This window comes from Aquarana catesbeiana, linkage group LG02 (genome assembly GCF_042186555.1).
Source record: "Aquarana catesbeiana isolate 2022-GZ linkage group LG02, ASM4218655v1, whole genome shotgun sequence".
NCBI lineage: Eukaryota > Metazoa > Chordata > Amphibia > Anura > Ranidae > Aquarana > Aquarana catesbeiana.
Genome location: NC_133325.1, coordinates 225,650,599 through 225,675,990, shown reverse-complemented (window position 1 = coordinate 225,675,990; position 25,392 = coordinate 225,650,599).

The window sequence follows — 25,392 nt, the reverse complement described above, 5'->3', positions numbered from 1 at the left end:
GGGACATGTATCAATGCAAAAACAAGTTTTAAAAACGGCCGTTAAAGTGAAACAATAAAAGTGTAATATCCCTTTAAATTTCATACCTGGGGGGTGTCTATAGTATGCCTGTAAAGGGGCGCATGTTTCCCGTGTTTAGAACAGTCTGACAGCAAAATGACATTTCAAAGGAAAAAAAGTCATTTAAAACTACTCGCGGCTATTAATGCATTGCCGGTCCGACAATACACATAGAAGTTCATTGATAAAAACAGCATGGGAATTCCCCACAGGGGAACCCCGAACCAAAATTTAAAAAAAAATGACGTGGAGGTCCCCCTAAATTCCATACCAGGTCCTTCAGGTCTGGTATGGATATTAAGGGGAACCCTGCACCAAAATTTAAAAAAAATGATGTGGGGAGTCCCCCTAAAAATCGATACCAGGAAAAGAGGGGGGGACGAGAGAGTGGCCCCCCTCCTGAACCGTACCGGGCCACATGCCCTCAACATTGGGAGGGTGCTTTAGGGTAGCCCCCCTAAACACCTTGTCCCCATGTTGATGAGGACAAGGGCCTCACCCCCACAACCCTGGCCGGTGGCTGTGGGGGTCTGCGGGCGGGGGGCTTATCGGAATCTGGAAGCCCCCTTTAACAAGGGGACCCCCAGATCCCGGCCCTCACCCCTGTGTGAAATGGTAAGGGGGTACAAAAGTACCCCTACCATTTCACTAAAAAACTGTCAAAAATGTTAAAAATGACAAGAGACAGTTTTTGACAATTCCTTTATTTAAATGCTTCTTCTTTCTTCTTTCTTCTATCTTTCTTCATCTTCTTCTTCTGGTTCTTCTGGTTCTTCTGGTCACGCTAATGCCCCGTACACACAGTCGGATTTTCCGATGGAAAATGTCCGATCGGAGCGTGTTGTTGGAAATTCCGACCGTGTGTGGGCTCCATCGGACATTTTCCATCGGATTTTCCGACACACAAAGTTTGAGAGCAGGCTATAAAATTTTCCGACAACAAAATCCGATCGCGTCAATTCCGACCGTGTGTGGCCTGTTCCGACGCACAAAGTGCCACGCATGCTCAGAAGAAATTCCGAGATGGAACAGCTCGGTCTGGTAAACTTAGCGTTCACAATGAATACAGCACTTTCGTCACGCTGCAATGTTAAAAATGGTTTAGAACTTCCGGTTCCGGCGCCACATGAGGAGGAGGTGAGCAGCTCCAGCTCCCGCACAGCACCTCACAAAACCGGCATCTAAACCAGCCACAGCGCCGGGGGGAACCCCTACTGCCTCCGCTCCATCCCAGGCAGGCATGGATCGCTTCATGGAGTGATCATACGCTCGGGCGCTGTCATCGCCCCCCTCCACAGCTCCGCTGGTGGGAAACATAGCGGCAGACACAGCCAAGATGGCGGCCGCTCTGGACATAGCAGAGCGGCCTCAGCAGCAGCCACAACCTCTCCCTGCCCCTGCTATGGCAGAAACCGACCCCACATCCCCTGCTAACATTGCCCAGGCTGTAGTACAACTTCTGGGGCGATCCCTAACAGCCACTGTGGACGCAGCGGTGCACAGAGGGCTGGAACAGCTGCACATAGAGCTCCAGGCCCAGGCCCAGCGCATCACTCAGGTGGAGGAAAGAATTTCTATACTTGAAGATGACTGCACAGCCTCATCTGCAGCACTTGCACGTATCAATGCTTCACATAGAGACATATGGAACAAGCTGGACGATTTAGAAAATCGCTCAAGAAGGAACAACCTGCGCATCATTGGCTTGCCAGAGTCGATCCCAGCCTCCCACCTTACAAACATATGTGCGAAAACCATCCCAGAGCAACTTGGCCTCCGCATACCCTGCACTGTTGAACGAGCGCACCGTATGGGTCAATATTCTGACACACGCGCTAAACCTCGGCATGTGATAGTGAAATATTTAAACTACGCTGACAAAAACGCCTTGATGCAAAAATTTTGTCGCACGCGCTCACTGGTGGTAGATGGCGCGAAACTGTTGCTCTTCGCGGACTATTCCATAGAGGTAATGAAACAACGTAAGGCATTCTCCTCAGTATGCTCCACTCTGCACCACAATCAAATCCGATTCTCCCTAGCTTATTCAGCTGTCCTCCGCGTTCAAACACCTGAAGGGGAGCAACTCACCTTCCATACACCCGAAGAGGCGGAAACTTACCTAACCAACAGAAGCTCCGAAATGGAACACAGCGCCGCGGCAGAGGGATCACCATCGTCATCTTCACAGCATGCGTATGGACCCCCTAAACACCCCCGAAGCCTGACCAAACCTCCATACAAGCGCAGCCGCTTCACCAACCAGGAAGATCGCTCTGGGAATCGTTGAAGGACTCCACATCACCACCTTTTTCACATCACCATCTTCTAACGGGTAGTATCAACCCATCTTATACTTTTTTCTTTTTCTTACATTTTTTATCCTTAAGATGAGGATGCTTTTGATGCCTCTATAAACTGCCGTACATGCTCTTTATGGAGCACAACCCCTATCAACCTGTAGCTAAAAGCTACGCAGCTAAAAGTTATGCAGTTATACTGTTATGGTCATGTAACTCAATAACAGAGATAGCCCCCCACTACATGGGAAACCCTCCCTTTCAGGGACACCTGCAATGTTGTGATTACTTGTATTTTCTATTTTCTGGTTTGTTTAAGCCTAATTTAAAGAGGGGGCCCTCCCCTGTGTTTAGCCTACCTCGCCATCGATTAATTTAAACCTGCACTGCCTCCTCAGGGGATCCCCCCCCTAGACTACCCTCCCTTCCTATCCTGTACCCCCCCTATCCCCCTTTCCTCTCCCCCACCATCCCTATCCTCACCCCCCCCGTTGCTACCACCCTGCCCCTACGTGAGGAGCTGGCAATTAATGGGAGCTATGCTAACTAGATAGGTGGGACCTCATGTGGAAAAAAGAGAAGTCCACAAGTCACGTTATGTATTTCCTTATACGATATACTGCCTTATTAATGTTTATAACTTATTGTTGCTTAGAGAAGTTTAAGTTCATGTTTGCCAATCTAGTTCATATGTCTTCATGGGCTCTGAGGCGCTTTGGTGGCTCCCAAAAGGTAGATAGCACATCTACAAAGGGGTTCTTATACAAACCCCTAAACCAAACCACTTTTAACTATCAATTATGTCACGGTCTGCAGATGGGAATCACCTGAGGTTTGTCTCGTGGAATGTTAAGGGGCTGCGTTCCCCAAACAAACGCATGTCCATCCTCAGACACCTGCGGCGTCTCCGGGCTGATGTGGCTCTACTTCAGGAGACACATCTGGCTGCAGACGACTTGCAACGTCTTCGTAGATTGTGGGTGGGCTCTGTTTATGGTTCACCAGCAGTAGGCCGTAAAGCGGGTGTTGATATCCTTCTATACAAGAATCCACAGCACACTGTTAGGGATGTCAAGGTTGACTCGGAAGGAAGGAAAATGACTCTACATCTGACTATAGATGACAAACCTGTAGCACTTACTAACATCTATGCTCCCAATTCTCCTGATACCTCCTTCTTTCAAGATTTAGTGAAATGGGTGCTAACTACACCAGAGACGTTACACTTACTGGGTGGGGATTTTAATTCAGTCATGTCCTCCCTAGCTGATCGCATAGGCCCCCCTACACATAGAACACACACCCGTACCCCCTCATCATCTGCATCTACCCTACTGTCACAAGCCGTCGCCTCCATGCAATTTGTGGATGTCTGGCGCTTAATGCACCCAACGGATCGGGAATACACTTTTTTTTCGCCCCCGCACAATACGTTCTCACGTATAGACTATTTTTTTGCCTCCCCGGCCCTAAGCTCCGTAATCAGCGCACCAGACATACAAGACGCAGTGATCTCAGATCACAGTCCAATTGTGGTTCATCTAACCCAAACGGCTCGCTCATCTCCCTCCCCTACTTGGCGCTTCCCCTCCTATTTAGTTGACAATGAGGACTTTCAACATACACTATACTGCGCCTGGGAGGAATACATCTCCACTAATGGAGCTCACATTACAGACCCTAACCTATTCTGGGAAGCAGGCAAGGCCTTCTTACGGGGTAAAATAATTTCATACACAACCCAGTTTAAAAAAAGAGCCTAGCAACAATATAGTAAGTCAAGCGAAGCCCTACGCCTGGCACATGAACAGCTCACATTAAACCGCACCATAGAGAACATACAAAAATGGAGACAGGCTAAAAGCCCCTTTGACCTCTGGGCAGAACAGCATGAAGCGGCCAAAACGTCATACTCTCTGCTACATTTTCATAGATTTGGCAACAAGGCTGGCAGGCTCCTGGCCAAGATGTGCTCAGGCCCTAGACGTCTTACCCGTATCTCTGCTCTTAGAGCTAAGATAGGTTCTCTGGTCACCTCCCCAGCTGAAATTAGCAACCTACTCGTGGAATACTACACTAATCTATACAAAGCTGACCCGACGGACTTGCCTACTACTGACTCTCTGCTTGACAAGATACGTCTACCCAAACTCCATCACACACAATTGGAGACGATTAATGCCCCCATTACTGTTGATGATATTCGATTTACAATCAAAGTCATGGCCCCGGCCAAAGCCCCGGGACCCGACGGATACACCGGCGAATTCTATAAAATGACCAGGGAATTTATTCCGGACACCTTAAAACATGTATACGCAGCCATGTGGGATGGAGGGCCCTATCTCCCTACGGGAACACAGGCCCACATCAAACTAATCTCTAAGAAAGGGAAAGATCCCCTATTACCGGGCTCATACCGACCGATATCATTAATCAATGTCGATGTCAAAATCCTATCCAAAATAATTGCGTCACGACTAGCTCCCCTACTGCCATCATTATTACACCCAGCCCAATCTGGCTTTGTTTCGGGCAGATCGGCTACCCTAAACATCCGCAAAGTGTTAATGGCTCTGGAATATGCCAAAACTCACCCTAATCAAGACATTGCCATCATGTCCTTAGACGCGCAAAAGGCCTTTGACAACATCAGTTTCTCCTGGCTCTTTAGAGTGATGACGCAATTTGGATTCTCAGGACCGATTATGCGATTCCTTCTACAAATGTACGCATCCCCTACCGCACGTCTTGTCACTCCTGACTTTATCTCAGACACGATTCCATTAACAAAAGGAACGAGACAGGGCTGCCCCCTGTCTCCACTCCTGTTCAATCTAGCAATCAAACCCCTGTCCAGAATACTAAATTCAGCTGATGGAATCAGTGGCATCACTCTAGAGAACCACACTCTTCGTTCGGCGCTATTTGCAGACGACATACTATTGTTCTCCACTGACCCTATAACAGACTTTGACAGACTCAAACAACTTTTTTCAGACTTCAGACTTTGCTCGGGATTCAGAATCAATTTTGATAAGAGTGAGATCCTACCATTGCACCCCTATCTCTCCAGTAAATGGAAACACCTATCCCCCCTGGCCATAGCCAACCAACATATTACATACCTGGGCATTAAAATAGGACGTGAACCATCCTCTCTGTACTCTTTGAATTACCCCCCTTTGATAACCAAAATTGTGAAGGAGTTGGAGGCTTGGGGGAACCTACCTCTCTCGCTCTTTGGGAGATGCCACCTTTTCAAAATGGTGTCTTTCGCACGCTTGCTTTACCCAATGCAGACCATACCTCTTCTAATTAAACATTCAGACATCCAAAAACTCCAGAAGGCCCTAACTGCCTTCATATGGTCTCACAAGAAACCTCGCATAGCGCTGCAGAAACTATGTCTCCCGAAGGGCGAGGGCGGGGCGGGACTGCCCAATATGCGTTTTTACAACCTGGCATGTTTACTTGTCGGCTTAGACTGGCTAACTGGTGGTTCTAAATATTCTAACCTATCATTAGAAGAGGCTATGGTACACCCATACGACCTCTCAGCCATCCTCCATTCTAATCCCAATACATTACCCCCCCACCTCAAAACAAGTGTAATAATTAAGGATACAGTCATTGCATGGAGAGAAGTAAGAAAGTTGCTCAAAGTGCCATCCAGCATCTCCAAATACCTCAAAATACAAGGCAACCCTATGTTCCTTCCATCTATCATCCATAAAGCTTTTGGCCAATGGAAACTTAAAGGCCTCACGGATGTCTCGTCTTTCTATCTCAACAAGCTGGGCAAATTCAAACCATTTCAAACCCTGATGCGGGAGTACTGCCTACCACCAACTCATGTTTTCTTCCATCACCAACTCATCAACTATCTCAAATCATGCTCTGGCCCCAATACCAATCCACTTGAAACATCCTGCATTGATACTCTCATCAAAAGCAATAACTACTCCATCTCCAATATTTACTCCTGTCTCATACAACATCAAACACGGAAGTATGCCCTCAAACCCCTTCAAAAGTGGTCACACATATTAGAAGACAAATCTCTGCCAGAAAAAATCCTTGAGGGGTACAAGACAGTCCGCAACCTTACTGCTTCTGAATCTTGGAGGGAAACACAATTCAAGATCATTCATAGAGCTTATTTCCCTTTCCGCTTTAACAAGAAGGACCCCACCCAAGCGCAATGTTCCTGGTGCAACCTACCTCGCCCCACTTTGCTACATAGGCTCTGGGACTGTAACAAGATTGAGACTTACTGGACTAAGGTGATCACCTACATCAACGAGGTCCACAAAATTCAGTGCACTAAGGACCGCCTATTATGCCTGTTTAGCATACCCCTTCACCCTCATCGCCAACGAGGGTCTCACAAAATATCCCACATTGGGCTCACCTGTGTCTTCTAGTGGCTCACAGGACTATTATGTCTCACTGGATATCAACTACTCCTCCTACCCTAACAATGTTTAAAAAAGCCTTGGCTTCACTTTTCCATCTAGAGAGATTGGACACCATTACCCTTAATTTCCGATCGACTTCCCGTTTTTTCAAAAGATGGAGGAAATACATTGAAGCTACATTCGCTCCGCAGGCACTGATGGAGATAATGCACCCATTCCGCTACACAAAATGGTACTTGACAAAAGATCTCACCAACTCTCTTGGCCGACTCAAAATACCCCCCACCCCAGATTCCTTTACTTTTAACCCACCGTAGGATATCCACAAATCCATTGTGCCCCTTAGCATCCACCCACCCACATTTATTTATTCAGACGCTGCCTCCACTCCTGAAGGTATCTAGATGTTAAGATTTCATATGTCGAGCAAAGTTACGCTCCATAGTGTTGATAAGATGGCAAACATGAACTCCCCCGTCTTCCCCTTCCCCTAATTTTTCTTTTTCTTTTTATGTTTTCTGTTACTTCTCTCTTGTTCTAACTGATATGACAAGCTTGTATTTCAACCACTATGAGAAGTTATTGAACTTTACAGATTGTAACAATCAATACTCTGTAACTTTTGTTACACTAAGTTTTTATACTTTTGTATGCTATAAAACCCAAAAAATATTTTTCAAAAAAAAAAAAAATGGTTTAATACAGCGCACTCTCTTCTTCTTTATAATGTGAGAAGAATTAAGTAGTTTTGCTGCTCATATTCACACAGACTTCTCACAAACTTCTTTCTTTACTATTTATCGTGATTCCCTCAATATATTTTGATTTGTCACATCTGACAACATTATTTTTGTGTTGTATTTTTTTTTTTTTTGTTTTAAGGCAGGTTATTTTTTTTTTTTGGTTTATATTTTTTTCAAGGCTGATCTTTGTTTTATTTTATTTTTAGTTTTACTCCAGAATATTTTTGTGTGTGTTTTGTGTGTCAAGTTACCACAACACCATTGATATCTTGTATTATTTAATCTCAAGGAGGTTGCTTGTTGTTGGTGTCTCTTGTTAATTTCACATTGTACTTTAGAAATGTACCTGAATCCTCACAAACAAACTGTCCTTTTTGAAGGAAAAAACACATAGGCAAGTATAATTGAAACAAAAATTCCTTTATTAAGGGCTCAGAACCAAACAAAGAGGGAAGCAACGCTGGAGAAACAGCAGAAATTGGCGAAGCCTTGGACCCCCAGGGCAGACATCAATTCTTTAACATCAAAATTGGTGGCCTGAGGAGTCCATATCTAAGGGAGTGCAGTCTGATCCAGAAGTCCCCGAGACCTGGAAAGCAGCAGATGACATCTGTGTCCCCAGGCTGTGGTACTACAAGAGCCTGCATCTTTTGCCAGACCAGACTGGACCCAGGGTCATCACTTTCTGGTCTTCTTTCTATGTTTCCTTCCTGGCTGTGGCTCTGCTGTTGGAGATGTGGCAGAAGGAGGAGTAGGACCTGGAGGAGGAGGAGGACTAGTAGGACCTGGAGGAGGAGGAGGAGGAGGAGTAGTAGGACCTGGAGGAGGAGGAGGACCATGTGTGAGGTCACAAATGTGGGTAGCAGATGTTATTTGGCCCCTCAACCCCTTATTGAGAGCTTCCAAAATTAAGGACTCACACATGAGTTGTTGGCCCTCCTCCATCCTCTGCATTTTGCAGGCAATTATGCCAGCAAAGTCCTCCTCCACAGTGTGATGGGATGTCAGGGCCTCTGTAGCCTTCCAAAAGAGGCCTATGGCAGCCTCCTCCAGGGTGCTCCTCTTCCTCCCACTTTCTCTTTGCAGGTGGATAGGAGGGACCTGATTATCAGGCAGACTTCCCTGTGTATGAAAAAGAGACATGGTTTTAGTTTTTGCACCATCAATCACAATTATAAATTAGTACTCCAAACTAACATCTAGTTAACATCATTGATGGGACAACCAGAAATATTTAGAGGAATGCTATACCTGGCTCAAGCTGGGCTCCTCCACATGTTGCTGCCTGGAAGGCCCAGGTTGGGCTTCAGAAGCCTCAGCTGGGGGGGAAGGAAGCGTGGAAGGGAGACTGGAGAGTGATGACTTGGGTTCAGTCTGGCCTGCCAGAAAATGCAGCCTGTCATAGTACCACATCCAGGGGACATAGATGTCATCTGCAGCTCCGGATCTCTGGGAATCCTGGACCTTCTTATGCTCCCTTAGATAAGTGCTCTTCAGGCCACCAATTAGGATCTTCAAATAGGTCATGTCTGCCGTGGGGATCACCGTCTTCACAAATTCCAGCAATTGATCCAGTGCTGCCTTCCTCTCTGTTTGGTTCTTATAATGTGGGTGGTTTATCTCCCAAAGACAAGGCAGCTCCCTGAACATATCTATGAAGATTGCCATAAAGTCATTATCTTTCAAGATATCCATTTTCACTGCAAGACACAACACAAGACAAACCCTAATGTCAGGCAAAACTCTCCTAATCTAGTTACAATATAGGCCTCAATCTAGAAGCAGTATAGGCCCAAGTTTGGCTCTTACCTTCGTTATCACGATCGGCGCTTCCGATACTCCTTCCTCCGCTCACAGATCGTACGTACCACGCACGAATGTTATGCTTTATACACACTGCGCATTCGTGTAACTCCGCCCGCCCCTGACGTTCTTTCTAGTCTATTCCCCGCCCCTTTTCGTTTGGCGCAATGGGTGAAGAGCACATGGCGGAGTCAGAGCAGGTGCGTGCTAATTATAGCAACGAGGAGGAGGAGGAGGAAAGCCCGGATCCGGAAACGTCCCGATCCAGAAGGAGACGATTTAAGGCCTCAAATATGTCCTTTGGTGAGATGTTGGAGATGGTCGACATCCTGAAGAAGGCCGACTATGACGGAAAGTATGGACCTTACCCCAACCCCAATATCAGAAAGGCCAAGATCATGGCAAAAGTGGTCAAAAGTCTGCACCGGAATTTCGGGGTACGACGATCGAAAGATCAGCTCAGGAAGCGGTGGTCAGACCTGAAATTAAGAGAGCCCGAGCAGTACAGAAAGATCCGGAGAGTGCTGCAAAAAAGTAAGTAGTTGTGCTGTGTTCCTATTCTTTTTGTCTTTATTATGTTCGTGCTGCTCCATGTGCTTTTCTTAAGTGTTGTACAGTTTAAAATGGCAACTTTCATGTTCATGGGCACATTATTCGTTCGTATCAAACATTTTTCTTTTGGCCTATAAAACTCCATTATTTTAGCCATATGCATTTGCCCACATTTTTTAGGTCCTACTTATATGAAAAATATTTGGTTGTGTAGATGGATTTGTGACTAGAATGAAATGCAAACTAGATTCTGTGTAAGGAGAGGACACTCATCAGCTGTTTTCACATCTGAACGCTGGAGCACTAGTGTGGGACACAAGAACACCATTTTTATTAGGGGGGCCACACGGGTGCTCCAGTGGATACTATAGGGGGGTCTCCATCTGTGAAGCTTGTACAAAACAGGTAAAGTATTGAAGCTTGACAAAGGACACTAAAAATTCTACATCTTGGAACTCTGCAAAAATAGACAATTGTACCCCATTTCCAAGCAATGTTTCATCTTTATAGTTCTGCCATCAAATATCTGTGTGCTAAGTATACCATTTTTGTTTTACATAGGGGAGAAAAGACTCGGAGGACACCCCTCATCTGAGGAGACCACAGACCCCCCACCTCGGGAAGAAGGGGAAATCAACCCAGAACAAGCAGAACAGGAGGAGGAAGACATGGTGTAAATAGGCACCACAACAGGTGAGTGTCTGCGACCACAGGCTCAGGTAAGAGATGGATGCCGGCATATTTATAATACCTGTTTTTTTTTTGGTTTCTCTCTTTTTAGGTGATCGCGATGTTGTGGATCCAGGACATTTCACCTAGGAAAGTGCACAGATCCTGATCGGGGAGATCATGGGGTGTAATGTTGCATTGGAAAACCTCAAGAAAAACATCAATGATATTATTCAAAAAAATAATAACATCATTGATGTTTTGGGGAGAGTTTAAAACCCCTCCAAATCCCTTTTTTTTTGTGTGCTACAATGTTAAAAAATTTTTAGCGATTTTTAGAAAAGCCAAATTTTGAGGATGCACACAGTGTGTCAATATGTGCTATCTGCCATCACGGGAGATCAATGGACGCGTTTTGGGGGTGCAACCCCTTCCTCAATAATAAAGTAGCTGAGAGGAAGGGGTTGCCCCCCCAAAACACGTCCCTTGATCCCCCGTGATGGCAGCTAGCACATGTTGACATTCGTAAATTGGTGTGCATCTTCAAAATTTGGCTTTTCCTGGGGTGACTTTACCCCATCTGAACGCAATATCAAACACAGTTTCTAAATACTCATGTCTGATATTGCCTTCAAGTTTTACCTAATGTGAACTTTGTAAGTTCAAGATTTGTGTCTTTCTTGTTGTTTTGAAACATGCCTGTTTTATCTTAAATGGACATTTCTATTTTTGATAATGCCACCCCAAAAATTGTTATACAACAAACATGTTGATTTGTTTTAAAATCCTTTTCTAAATGCACATGTGATTGTGCAGGTATTAAAAAGATTGTTAATCAAGAATGTGTGGATTATTGTCTCAACGCTACAACACTTTTGTGGTGATGTAATTGCTGCTTTCTGTGACAATGGGGGTTATTTCCTAAGGGCAAATCCTCTTTGCACTACAAGTGCAGTTACAAGTGCACTTGTAGTGCAAAGTGTCTTTGCCTTTAGTAAATAACACCCAACAGTGCTTTGTATAAGGTTACACAATCACGCCATTTTCTGGACTCACCACATTTCTGTCAGGGTCAGCTAAAACAAACACAAGCAGTAAATGTCACCAAAGATTTGCGTAATTTTTTTTTCATTGGATCAAGGTTTCACAAATTGTCTGGCATATTGATGGCCCCCCTACCCGCAAAGAACTCAAGGTATCTTAACCGGACATCACGGGCACTCAGGGAGGGCAAGCCAGGACGGCCACTTTCAAGCGCCGTCAGGGTTGTTTCATTTATAATTTCCGGCCTCAGGCCCAACTGAGCCAGCATAGTTGGCAGAATGTTGCCATAAAAAGTTATGTAGAACACAGCAAGCCAGGATTATATGATTCAGTTTATACTCCGCCATATGGATGGGTATAATAAATAGGCGGAACTGGCTGGCCATGATTCCAAATGTGTTCTCCACCACTCTTCTGGCTCTGGCCAGCTGGTAATTAAAAACTCTTTGTTCCGGGGTGAGGGTCCTCATCGGGAATGGCCGCATAAGATGGTCCCCCAGCACAAATGCTTCATCCGCAACAAAGACGAATGGGAGTCCTTCCACATTCTCTTCTGGAGGTGGCAAGTCCAAGCTGCCATTCTGGAGATGCCTGTAAAACTCCGTCTGGGTGATGACTCCACCATCGAACATCCGGCCATTCTTCCCCATGTCCACATACAGGAAATCAGCAAACACCGCCGCCAACATCACAATACTATTGAACCCCTTGTAATTATAATAGTACAACCCTGAGTTGGGTGGTGGGACGATGTGGACGTGTTTCCCATAAATTGCCCCTAGCAGTTAGGAAAGTCCCACCGCTGGGCAAAGTGGGAGGCCACAGTCTGCCATTCCTGTGGCGTGGAAGGAAACTGTTGAGGAAAACAAAAAAAATTAGTCTTTTTGCACATAAATTGGAAAGCAGATTAGACACAAACATTCTTGGCCAACATCCAGATAAAATTTATTAAGGGGAATTTTACAACACCGAAGTATAAGGTACACCTATCATATTCCCCCTCCCCCCTCTCATGGGCCATTTCTAACATTATAGGGGGGGAATCTTGGACAGGTAACCCTCTCCACTTCATTGAGAGATGAATGCCTAAATAATGGGTATTACTTGGAACAGCCCCTCCTTAGTTACACTATTGGCAGCCCACTGGACAGGTAAGAAGTGTCATAATACAAAGATATAAATACACATTGTACACATTTGAGCACATTTGGACATTCTGCTATTACCTATCAAGATAATAATAGGATACAATATAATATAACTGTGTGTAGGACTCATCCTGAGCCTGCTCATTGGGAGATTGCTGGAACTTATACCAAGTGGAACTTTTCTAAGTGGTGAGTTAAAACCAGACGGAGAGTGAACAAGTTTTACTTTTTGTTTGCTGGGTAGCATTTTTGGGGCTTTTCCTTTTAGCTTTTCAATTAGCCTTTTCTGTCACTTTTTAAATAGCTTTTTTTTTTCTTTTTTTTTTTTTCTTCTTTGGTTCCTTCAGGCTATTAAGTAGGGGGAGGAGTGATTGCTCACAGGTGCCTGCAGTCTATATAACTGTGTGTAGGACTCATCCTGAGCCTACTCATTGGGAGATTGCTGGAACTTATACCAAGTGGAACTTTTCTAAGTGGTGAGTTAAAACCAGACGGAGAGTGAACAAGTTTTACTTTTTGTTTGCTGGGTAGCATTTTTGGGGCTTTTCCTTTTAGCTTTTCAATTAGCCTTTTCTGTCACTTTTTAAATAGCTTTTTTTTTTTTTTTCTTCTTTGGTTCCTTCAGGCTATTAAGCAGGGGGAGGGGTGATTGCTCACAGGTGCCTGCAGTCTATATAACTGTGTGTAGGACTCATCCTGAGCCTGCTCATTGGGAGATTGCTGGAACTTATACCAAGTGGAACTTTTCTAAGTGGTGAGTTAAAACCAGAGTTTAAAACAGGAGATTATAACAGGGGTCATAGTACCTGTGTAGTGTGAGTACATGAGTGTTGTCTGAGTAGTGTGTGTGGATCGTTAGTACTTGTGTATTGTATACTTGAGTATTGCGAGTGTACATAGGTCTGCGACTGTTCTGCGATTGCACGTAGGTCTGTGAGTACCTGTGTATTGTCTTGTTGTGTACCTGTGTATTGTCTTGTTGTGTACCTGTGTATTGTCTTGAGTATTAGTGCCAGGAAGCTAGCTGTTAGGTAATTTGGACAGGGTAAAATCCCCAAATCCTCACTAAATTTAATAGGTACGATGCCCGGCGGGTGTGGAGAGGCGACTCTTTGTACATCTTGCCGCATGTATGCGTTCCTTGATCATCAGATCGAGGGCGAATACTGCTGTGCAAAATGTAAGCACATTGTTTCCCTGGAAGCCCAGGTTCTGAATCTGGGGAAGCAACTGTCAGCACTGAGAAGTCCTTCCATACTAAAGGAGAGCCAGGAACGTACACGGCAGGTGCCGGCAGGGGCCAGCACAGAGGCGGGTGGAGACAAAGAGGTGCTGGCACTAGCAAAGAGTAGATGGGTGACAGTCAGGAGGGGTAGAGGGGGAAAAGCCAGGGAGGCCGATCCAGGACTGGAGCATCCCAATAAGTACGCTACTTTGAGTGTCATTGGTGAAACCAGTCAGGGACCAGCACTGCTGGAGATGAGGGACTCTCCTAGCTGCCGGGGGAAGAACTCCTCCAGTGAGAGTGGGGGGGCAGCAAAGGGAAAGGAAAGACAGATTCTGGTGGTAGGGGACTCAATTCTTAGAAGGACAGAGAGGGCAATCTGTAATCAAGACCTGAAGCGCCGAACAGTATGTTGTCTACCGGGCGCTCGGGTTCGGCACATCACGGATCTTGTGGACAGATTACTGGGAGGGGCTGGGGAAGACCCGGCTGTCATGGTGCACGTTGGCACCAATGACAAAGTCAGAGGCAGATGGAGTGTCCTAAAGAACGATTTTAGGGACTTAGGAGCTAAATTGAGGAAAAGGACCTCCAAGGTAGTATTCTCAGGAATACTACCGGTACATCGAGCCACACCAGAAAGGAAGAGGGAGATTAGGGAAGTAAACAAGTGGCTGAAGAGCTGGTGTAGTAAGGAGGGGTTTGGGTTCCTGGAGGACTGGGCCGACTTCTCAGTTGGTAACCGGTACTATAGAAGGGACGGACTGCACCTAAATGAGGAGGGTGCAGATCTGCTGGGAAGGAAGATGGCCAAAAAGTTAGAGGGGTTTTTAAACTAGGCGATGGGGGGGAGGGTCCAGAGGCAGAGATAGCCAGCGCGGAAGATATTCCAGAGGCTAGTATTGGGGGCATTAGTGGTAGGTTAACCAAAGCACAAAAACACAAGATGAGTATAGTAGCAAGTCCTAGTTGCAATCTCGAAACACCCAATACGAGGACAATATGCGACCGGTCTAAACTATGTGGCATGTTCACCAATGCCAGGAGCATGGCGGACAAGATGGGTGAACTAGAGATACTGTTGTACGAGGAGGATTTGGATTTTGTGGGAATTTCAGAGACCTGGTTCAACAGCTCTCATGATTGGCTGGCAAACATTCAAGGGTATACCCTATACCGCAAGGATAGAGAGGGTAAAAAAGGGGGAGGGGTATGCCTATATATCAAGAATAATGTACAAGTGAATGTGAGAGATGACATCACTGAGGGAGCTAGAGAGGAGGTGGAATCCTTATGGGTAGAGCTCCAAAGGGATAAAGCTAAGGGGAAAATAATACTGGGAGTATGCTATAGGCCCCCAAACCTGAGGGAGGAAGTGGAGATGGATCTCCTATCACAAATTGGATTAGCAGCAAGAATGGGAAGTGTTATCATAATGGGGGATTTTAATTATCCAGACATAGACTGGGCGGAGGGAACCGCACATTCATTTAAGGCTCGCCAGTTCCTTAATGTCTTGCAGGACAATTTTATGGGTCAGATGGTAGACGCACCAACTAGAAATAAAACATTACTGGATCTACTGATTACCAACAATACAGACCTGATCACGGATGTGGAAATGCAGGGCAATTTAGGTAACAGTGATCACAGGTCAATTAGTTTCAGTATAAATCACACAAATAGGAAACATAAAGGGAATACAAAGACACTGAATTTCAAAAGAGCCAACTTCCCTAAACTACAAACCTTGCTAAAAGGCATAAACTGGGATAAAATATTAGAAACAAAGAATACGGAGGAGAGATGGGTTTGCTTTAAGAGCATATTAAGTAAGGGCATTAGCCAATGTATCCCATTGGGTAATAAATTTAAAAGAGCGAACAAAAGTCCTGGATGGCTTAACTCCAATGTAAAAATGCATATAAAAGCAAAGGAGAAGGCCTTCAAAAAATACAAGGTTGAGGGATCATCCTCAGCATTCAGACTTTATAAAGAATGCAATAAGAAATGTAAGCGTGCAATTAGGACAGCTAAGATAGAACATGAAAGACACATAGCGGAGGAGAGCAAAAAAAATCCCAAGAAATTCTTTAAGTATGTAAACAGTAAAAAAGGGAGGACAGACCATATTGGCCCCATAAAGAATGAGGAAGGACATCTGGTTACAAAGGATGGGGAGATGGCGAAGGAATTGAATTTATTCTTCTCCTCAGTCTTCACGAGTGAATCGGGGGGCTTCAGTAACCAAAACTGCAGTGTTTATCCTCATGACACAACACAGGAAGCACCTACATGGTTAACAGAGGACGGAATTAAAATTAGACTTGAGAAACTTAACATTAATAAATCACCGGGACCAGATGGCTTGCATCCGAGGGTACTTAGGGAACTCAGTCAAGTGATTGCCAGACCGTTGTTCCTAATTTTTACAGATAGTCTACTGACTGGAATGGTACCAGCTGATTGGAGAAAAGCCAATGTAGCACCTATATTTAAAAAGGGCCCAAAATACATCCCTGGGAATTACAGACCAGTTAGCCTAACATCGATAGTATGTAAACTCTTGGAGGGGATGATAAGGGACTATATACAGGATTTTAGTAATACGTACGATATCATTAGCAGTAATCAGTATGGATTCATGAAGAATCGTTCTTGCCAAACCAATCTATTAACCTTCTATGAGGAGGTGAGTTGCCATCTAGATAAAGGAAGGCCTGTAGACGTGGTGTATCTGGATTTTGCAAAAGCATTTGACACAGTTCCCCATAAACGTTTACTGTACAAAATAAGGTCTGTTGGCATGGACCATAGGGTGAGTACATGGATTGAAAACTGGCTACAAGGGCGAGTTCAGAGGGTGGTGATAAATGGGGAGTACTCAGAATGGTCAGGGGTGGGTAGTGGGGTGCCCCAGGGTTCTGTGCTGGGACCAATCCTATTTAATTTGTTCATAAACGATCTGGAGGATGGGATAAACAGTTCAATCTCTGTATTTGCAGACGATACTAAGCTAAGCAGGGCAATAACTTCTCCGCAGGACGTGGAAACCTTGCAAAAAGACCTGAACAAATTAATGGGGTGGGCGACTACATGGCAAATGAGGTTCAATGTAGAAAAATGTAAAATAATGCATTTGGGTGGCAAAAATATGAATGCATTCTATACGCTGGGGGGAGAACCTCTGGGGGAATCTAGGATGGAAAAGGACCTGGGGGTCCTAGTGGATAATAGGCTCAGCAATGGCAGGCAATGCCAAGCTGCTGCTAACAAAGCAAACAGAATATTGGCATGCATTAAAAGGGGGATCAACTCCAGAGATAAAACGATAATTCTCCCGCTCTACAAGACTCTGGTCCGGCCGCACCTAGAGTATGCGGTCCAGTTCTGGGCACCAGTCCTCAGGAAGGATGTACTGGAAATGGAGCGAGTTCAAAGAAGGGCAACAAAGCTAATAAAGGGTCTGGAGGATCTTAGTTATGAGGAAAGGTTGCGAGCACTGAACTTATTCTCTCTGGAGAAGAGACGCTTGAGAGGGGATATGATTTCAATTTACAAATACCGGACTGGTGACCCCTCAATAGGGATAAAACTTTTTCGCAGAAGAGAGTTTACCAAGACTCGTGGCCACTCATTAAAATTAGAAGAAAAGAGGTTTAATCTTAAACTACGTAGAGGGTTCTTTACTGTAAGAGCGGCAAGGATGTGGAATTCCCTTCCACAGTCGGTGGTCTCAGCGGGGAGCATTGATAGCTTCAAGAAACTATTAGATAAGCACCTGAATGACCACAACATACAGGGATATACAATGCAATACTGACACATAATCACACACATAGGTTGGACTTGATGGACTTGTGTCTTTTTTCAACCTCACCTACTATGTAACTATGTAACTATGTAACAAAAACTGGAAACAGTACCATTTGAAAGTATACCGGCAGGCCCTTGCACTACATGCTTTGGGGAATTCATCAATAAATCTGACCACAAAAGAGATGGGTATAGTGTGTATGGGTTTGGCAAAGTCAGCAGATAGATGATTGAGGATAGATAGAGAATTGGGATCAGCTGACTTAGCAGTTGGGGGGAGGGAGGGTTAAAAAATAATTTGGGAACACCACAAAAACAAGCCTCTGGTACTCTGCCTGAATTTAATGCACAAATAACATTTCTATACATTTTAGGGGTTGTTTGGGGTAAAGCACTACTATGGAGCTGATAAAATACATTGTTAAGTGACTACATGAGGTGAATATAGGGGCAGGAGAGCATGCTGGGGAGGTAAGTGAAGGCAAATATGTATGAAGGACAAAAAAATTACATAAAATTCCAGCATGAATGAGGACAAAGGGGACATTCACAGCATATTACAATCATGGTAATTAGGGAATGAGGAAAGAAATACAATATATTAGCAAACATTATATAAATAAAATGTGATATTAAAGGATAAAAATCTTACCTTCATATACTCCTTCTGCAGGACCTGGATGATGGCAGAACAGGTCTCTGGGATAATGATACCCAGAGCCTGGGGGGAGATGCCTGTTGAGAACTTGAGGTCCTGCAGGCTTCTCCCCGTCGCCAAGTACCGCAGGGTGGCGATGAGCCTCTGCTCCGGAGTGATGGCTTGCTTCATGCAGGTATCCTGCCTGCTGATATAGGGGGTCAGCGAAGCCAACAAACGGTGAAATACGGGGTCCGTCATCCTGAGAAAGTTCCTGAAATCATCAGGATTATTCTCACGGATCTCACGGAGCAAAGGCATATGACAGAACTGGTCACGCTGCAGCAACCAATTCTTGGTCCATGAACTCCTCCCCACCCTGTTCATGGACTGGACTTGTGTCAAGGTCAGGACCCCAACACCAAGCCCCTGCACAGCACGAACTCTACAAGGAGTACGTATACGCAACATGGCTAGAAAACGGTCGGCTGCTCAGAACGAAGTAACAGAACGCACTGAAGAACAGCAAGGCCTGTGAAGAGCGACCTGAAAAACAGTAATGAACAAACAAGAACACAATGACAAGTCACGCGTAGCTTGCTTGCACGCACTGAAGAGCAGATACAAACCCACAAGCACAAACTGAACCACAGAAAACAATCTGAAAGCCACGAGTCTGAAAAAGCGCGAATTGTCTCTCACCAAACTTTTACTAACACGAGATTAGCAAAAGGAGCCCAAAGGGTGCCGCGCTTGGTTCTGAAATGGCCTTTTCTAGTCTCGTCGTACGTGGTTGACATCACCGCGTTCTTGGCGATCGGAAATTCCGACAACTTTGTGCGACCGTGTGTACGCAAAACAAGTTTGAGCCAACATCCGTCGGAAAAAAAACTAGGATTTTGTTGTCAGAATGTCCGATCAAGGTCCGAGTGTACAGGGCATTAGAGTGATAAAACCAAATTTAACACGCCTGCTCCCTATTCACACCTGAGACCTTGTAACACTAACGAGTCATATGACACGAGGCAGGGAAAATGGCTAATTGGGTCCAATTTGGACATTTTCACTTAGGGGTGTACTCACTTTTGTTGCCAGTGGTTTAGACATTAATGGCTGTTTGTTGAGTTATTTTGAGGGGACAGCAAATTTACACTGTTATACAAGCTGTACACTCACTACTTTACATTGTAGCAAAGTCTTATTTCTTCAGTGTTGTCACATGAAAAGATAGAATAAAATATTTACAAAAACGTGAGGGTGTACTCACTTTTGTGAAATACTGTGTATGCAAGTAATTGGGCATACAATGGTTATAGGGGTCCAGGTACTGCCCTGGGGGACATTTATCAATGAAAAATAAGTTTGTAAAAAACATAATTTTTAAATGAGCAGTGATTTACTGAAGCTTAAAGTGAAACCATAAAAATGAGAAATATCAATAACAATCAAAAATCCCTTTAAATATAGTGCCTTAGGTGTTCCCGTAGTCTGCCTGTAAAGTGGCACATCTCTACCATGTATAGAACCTGCTGCAGCAATAATGACATTTATAAAGCCAAAAAATGACATTTTCCCTGCAAGCTTTATTTTGTAAACAAAGGCCACAATTTAGTGCACTCGGAACAAAATTACAGATTTTTTGGATAAATTCTGGTCTCTTTTGCAGACTTTGGATAGAAGTAACAGGTGCTGAAAAATTGGGCTTTGGGTGTTAGTGGTGCCTTCACACCATAACTCCATAAAGGTACCCTTGATGAAAGCAAGAATTGAAATGATATGCCCTGGCCAAACAGTGGCGGAAAAATTGGTCTTTGGGTGTCGGTGGTGTCTTCACACTGTAACCCTATAGAGGTACTCTTGATGAAAGCAAAAATTGGCCTTGCTATCAAAAATTGAAATGATATGCACCTGTCAAAAAGGTGTGGAAAAATTGGTCCTTGGATGTTAATTGTGCCCATGAAACCTACATCATAAAAATTCTTCCATATTAAATCAACACCCAGAAAGCTAGGCAGCCTAGACAGTCTTTCAGAGACTCCAGATCCAGAAAGCACTTAGTCAGCAACATCGGCATCATGGACTTGATAGCTGCTACTAATCCAGGACTGACTCAGTTTGAAAATGTGAGCCGGTCCACGGAGTCTGTGGACAGACGCACTCTCTTATTTGTCACAAATCCTCCAGCAGCACTGAATGCCCGATTGGAAAGCACGCTGGATGCAGGGTAGCCCTGCAGCTCAATTGCATACTGGGCAAGTTCTGTCCAGTGGTATATTCTTATGACCCAGTAAATCATCAACTGGAAAGCTCTCCATGTCTGTTTTCACCCCTAGATAATTTCCCACTGTATGATGCAGATGCTTTCGATGGGATATGAAAGCTGACAGCCCTGGGCGTCGAGGATTAAAAAAATATTGAAATGCCCCCTTCTCCACCACTCCTCTTTTGACCAACAAAACTACATTTTCCATGAGACTGTAACCTAACAGAGTCTAGAAAAGCATTACATAAACTTCTCTTTAAGATGTCCTCAAGAGATTTTATCTTCAGTTCCTTCTGTGGGGACGGTATGAGTTCTGAGACTTTCCCCTTGTAATGGTGGTCAAGGAGGGTTGCCAACAAATAGTGATCCTTCTCCTTGATGCCACATATTCTTGGGTCCTTTCACAGGCTTTGAGGAATGAGGGAGCTCATCCACCACAAGTTTGCAGAGGCATGAGAAGCAGACACCTTGGGGTCACTGAGGATTAAAGTGTCTAAAACTACTTCCTCCTAGCCACATACTACTCCCAAGGGTTCTGGGGATGGAAACCATCTGTTAAAGTTTGACATATGTCTTCTTCTGCTTCAATTCCTCCAAAACTGCCAGAATCCTCCTTTTCCTCCTCCCTCTCCTCTTGTGTGTTGTGTGGCGTTGCAAGAATGATGTCTGTATAAAGCGGGCGTTGCGAGGAAAGGAAGCCCTCCTCTTCCTCCCACTGCACTGCCTCGAGTGCCCTGTCCATAAAGCACGCAGAGTCTTCTCCAGCAGAAACACAACAGGGATTGTGTCACTGATGCATGCATTGTCATAGCTCACCATCTTTGTGGCCTTCTCAAGTGGTGACAGTGCAGTGCATGCATCCTTTACTAGCAGCCATTGGCGTGGGGAAAAAAAGCAGAGCTGGCCTGAGCCTGTCATTGTGCCATACTCACACAGGTACTCGTCGGTGGTCCTCTGCTGCATGTGCAGTCACTTCAGCTTTGCCAAAGTTCAGTTCTACCTGGTGGGCATGTCACAAATCAGGAAGATTATGGGCAGGTGGAATTCCCGCTGAATTTCAGCCAACCGAGCACTGACTGTGTATGACCACCTGAAATGGGTACAGACTCTTCTGGCCTCCTTTGGTAGATCTTCCAACTCTGGGTACAAAATTTAGGGCATGTGCCAGGCATGGCACATGTGTAAACTTCCCCTTTCTAAGGGTGGACAAGAAGTTTGTGCCATTATCGCACACCACCATTCCTGGCTCCAGCTGGTGTGGCATTAACCACCCCTGGGCCTGCCCCTGCAGAGCTACAAGAATCTCTGCTCCAGTGTGGCTCCTGTCCCCTAGAAAGACCAGCCGAAGCACTTTTATCCTGACTCATTGAAAAGCCCCTTGAACGCTTAGAGGTACTGGTGGTTCATAGGACAATTTAGCAAAGAAGGGCATGGAGGAGGAGGAGGGGGTGGAGCTCACAAATCTTGCATCATCACCACAAAATTTTGTGGAGAGATAGGATTTTTCCATGGCTTGGGCAATGTCACTATTGTTGCTTTAATCATTTCAGGTGGGAAAGCCAATGAGGCAGTAGCAGCGTTATAGACTTTTTCCATATATGGGGTGAGGATATGTTTGAAGGTTTTATAGAACCCCCCGTGAATCCATCCGGCCCGGGAGATTTGTTGGTGGGTAAGGAATCCAGATAGTCAAAGGTCTCAAGGGGTATTTTAGGGGTTTTTAATTGTCTCCAAAAATTGTTAATAATTTTTGGAGTGGGTCTAATTGTATCTGCGTCTGATTTGAGGTTATACAACAAGCCATAATAGTCACTGAAAGCATTTGCTATTGCTTGTGGATGAAAGAGTTTTTTATTATTTTTAGGGTGATAAATATTATTTTGGTTTTGTACCTAACCCCCCTCAGACGCTGAGCTAAAAGTTTTCCTGCTTTATTGCCATTGGCATAGTAAGCCATTTTCCACCTTCTAGGCATTTTTTCAAAGCTGTCCAGGAGGAGGGTGCGAAATTCATGTCTCACAACTTTCAAGGAGGAAGGTGCGAAATTCATGTCTCAGCCAACTCTTGTGACAAATGCAGAGAGGGTTTAATTTTGTTCTGAGTATCGAGTAAATTAATTTCTGCTGTGAGGTCATCCATACATTTAAGCCGCTGCCTTTTCTGCCGAGCCCCAAGTTTAATGAAAATTCTCCTGATAAAAGGCTTATGGGCATTCCAAAGAAGAAAAGGGTCTTCTATGGAGGGATAGTAATACGAAAATAGTCAGTCAAACATTCCTCTAGTTCAGCTTTGGGTTCTGGTAGCTAAAGGAGCTTTGGATTTGATCTTGTTGTGAGTGTGGTATGAAAGCTTAATTAAGATCTCAGTGTTTTATTTTTCAGTGCCTCCAACCTTACGGTAAATTAGTGCATACCACAATATTTTCCTGAGTTTGTTAATTTATGGGGTTTTCTTACCAAGATATAAATATCTCCCAATAAAATAAATAAGTACATAATTTGACTTTATTACTTTATTAATTAAGGAGTATATGAATACAATTTCATACAGAACTAGATTTTCTGGTGCTTGATATTTCACACATACATTATCAAAACAGCAACACAGCAATGAAAAGATATATATATAAATATTTCAATTTACTCAGGGGAGCCCAAATTGACCTGTTGGGAAAATATGTGCGGTAATCTACTCTTTATATTCAAGAATGCAATATCCCTTGTAGCTCAGGGAAACAGGCCTCTGAAATTCTCCGGCCGGAAGGAATCCACAGTATGTCTCACAAAGTCAACAGAACAATATTGCCAATTTGAAATAAGTAGTAAACCAACAGAGCTGCTAAAATTAAATGGAGCAATAGAGCTCTCCCTGGAACCAGAGAATATAAATTGATGCAAATAAGTTTGTCTGAATTCCCCTAAACACAGCTACAATGATGCACGGCCTAGACAGTCAATAAATGTCAATACATAAACTATAAAATATAATCCCTACAATTTTGAGAGAGAAGATGAAATAGAATCTATATTATCTGTAACTTACCAATCAGCTTAAAAGGGGAAGATGCCTGCCAATATCTAAGCACATCGAGTGGTTCCAGTCACAGGGTCCAGCAATATGGGGAGTGGTAAAATATCAGCAGACTTCTTGGTCATCTGGTGTATGGGTCTGTGATCCTGACTCTATGGCCCTCACAACCTTTATACTATTTTGGGACAATAAGCTCATAAAATTATCACAAGCTCAGCCCAGAAGGTTTGGCTCATTCTCCATTGGTTCGGGAATTCTAATGATTTCCCTGAAACATTTTAGGTAATGTCATCTTCAGCCACTGGGGGGTATCTGAGGACAGGAAATGTTTTCTAAACTTATTTGTTAAAAGAAAGATGTTTTCTTTTATAAGGGGTATTTATCTATATATTGGGGCTATGAATATATGTATATTTTGTTTATGAACCCCCATCAATTGATATACAATATAATCATTTAGTAAGAATTTGATTAATTTATATACACACAATGGATATTTATATGGACAGATGCATGACTCCCGCCAATCCTATGAAACCTTATATGTAATTTTATATAGATGCGATTATGGTTTCTATGTCTTTACAACCATGCTGTTATCTAAAACACAGTTCTTCCTTCATTCTATTTTAAAATATCATATTCCTACTTTTAATATCACATGTATTTATAATGCAACATGTATACAGGTTATCTGTGTTTTCTTAAGATGTTTGATATATAGCATTTGCATCACTTATGATCATATATATCATATCACATATGTACATGTTTTAAATGTTCAAACCATCTCTCCTGTCAGACAATTTAGTCACATACGGTTCAGAGATTCAAGTTTGTGTGTCATTTGGTGTAATATTAACTTTGTCTCTCAGCCATTGTCTAGGGGGAAAGCCTGAGTCAATATTGGGGTTTAACTAGGGAGGCAATGTCATCCTCTGAAACAATGGGGTTTATTTACCCAAGCTTTCCTTTAATTAACAGTTTTGTAACTTTGGTCTGACTACACATTTTGACTATTTGTCAACTGGTTTCATATCAGATTTCTGTTTATTCGGCATCAACATGCGTTCTGTTTCTCGCCTCTGAGCTTTACAATGGATCGTATAACTTAGTCACCTAATTCTGTTGGGAGGGGAAGTACTCTTTTGGGAGCAAAATGTGAAAAAATAAAACTAAAGCGCTGATGTGGATTCTCTATAAAATAACAAAACACCAAAAAGAAATGTGTAAGCTGCAACCAACCGATTAGTGCTGTGACACCTGTTGCTATAAATCAATATAAAATATGTTGGTGCGCTTATCAAACTATCCCCATCTGTTGGAGAGGTGCTTATATATAAAATCCCAAACCATAAAAATACCTGATATCATAATCAATAAAGTGAATAAGTGCAAATAAATAATCAATCAATAAAGTGAATGAATGCAAAAAAATGCATCAAAAAACATATACCCTGATATCACAATCAGTAAAGTGAATAAGTGCAAATAAATATATCAATCAATAAAGTGAATAAATGTAAATACTGTAGATGCATCAAAAAACATATAAGGGAACACACATCCCTAGATATATGTAGATGAAAAAAAAAACAGCAATAAATAGTGTCTGTTTGTGTTAATCCAGCTGAGGTCTAAATGTCCATTCAATTGCCTTTGATGAACTTGCTTGTATTTC